Genomic DNA, 1,178 nt, shown 5'->3' with positions numbered 1-1,178 from the left:
AAGTGCTGCAGTCAGTGAGGAGCAGTGCCTGGCTCAACAGCACTTTGGCCTGCCACCACACACACAGAACATATGTGACGTGTTCTGTTGTTCTTGGTAAAGTGATCACACGACCTGACGCCTGTTGAGTGAGTGTCACCATGTTGTGTCCATGTTTCCGCCTGTAGGGGGCAGCGTTCTGCTGTACGGGCTTCTTAAGTTCATATTTGAATTTAAACAGCTGATGTCAAAGATTAAATTCCCATGAACTTCAGTCTTTTTCATTATTTTTTATATTTCAGGTTTTAGAAGAGAAATAAGTCAGTTCTATTTACTCCAGAAACTACTGGTTTCTACTGGTCATACTGGTTTCTAATAGTTATACTGGTTTCTACTGCTTATACTGGTTTCTACTGCTTATACTGGTTTCTGCTGGTTTCTACTGGTTTCTACTGGTTTCTACTGGTTTCTACTGGTTATACTAATAGTATAATAGTTTAATAGTTTCTAATAGTAATACTGGTTTCTGCTGGTTATACTCCTAACCACCTCAATAGTATTTGCATCTACAAATCTACACACACACACACACACACACACACACACACACACACACACACACACACACAGTCACTGCTGGTAATAAAAGAATGAACTAACTTCGGTTCAGTCAGTTTATTGGTCCATATTCAAAAAACACACACACACACACACACACACACACACACACACACACACACACAGAGTAGAATGAGACGAGGGTGATCTGCGTCCTGATTGGACAGAGGACAGAGGCTCACAGCGTCTTCAGAGGGAAATCTTTGTGTTTCTGAAGCTCGAGTTGTCCCTGAAACACACAGAGACTGCACATCAGGGTCATGGTTCTGAGTCTGTTCCTGGTTCTGAGTCTGGTTCTGGGTCTAGTCCTGGTTCTGAGTGTGGTTCTGGTTCTGAGTCTGGTTCTGAGTCTGTTCCTCGTTCTGAGCCTGATCCTGAGTGTAGTCCTGGTTTTGAGTCTGCTCCTGGTTCTGAGTCTGGTTCTAAGTCTAGTCCTGGTCCTGGTTCTGAGTCTGCTCCTGGTTCTGAGTCTAGTCCTGGTTCTGAGTCTGCTCCTGGTTCTGAGTCTATTCCTGGTTCTGAGTCTGATCCTGGTGCTCAGTTCGATCCTGGTTCTCGTCCTGGTTCTGGTCCTGGTTCTG

At 44.5% G+C, this 1,178-nt stretch overlaps 1 long non-coding RNA gene across 1 annotated transcript in view; it reads right to left on the bottom strand.

The window, feature by feature from the left end:
* Positions 1-639: 639 nt before the first annotated feature.
* LOC111649343 (uncharacterized) overlaps positions 640-1,178 on the bottom strand; it is a 2,019-nt gene continuing 1,480 nt past the window's right edge. Inside the window, exon 2 of the long non-coding RNA XR_002760271.2 lies at positions 640-826. This is a non-coding gene — a long non-coding RNA (uncharacterized LOC111649343). The remainder of the gene's footprint in view (positions 827-1,178) is intronic.

This window comes from Seriola lalandi, unplaced genomic scaffold, assembly GCF_002814215.2.
Source record: "Seriola lalandi dorsalis isolate HSWRI2012SDOR001 ecotype SW California unplaced genomic scaffold, Sedor1 jcf7180002050482, whole genome shotgun sequence".
In the NCBI taxonomy this organism is placed as follows: domain Eukaryota; kingdom Metazoa; phylum Chordata; class Actinopteri; order Carangiformes; family Carangidae; genus Seriola; species Seriola lalandi.
This window is presented reverse-complemented; position numbering and strand designations above follow the sequence as displayed.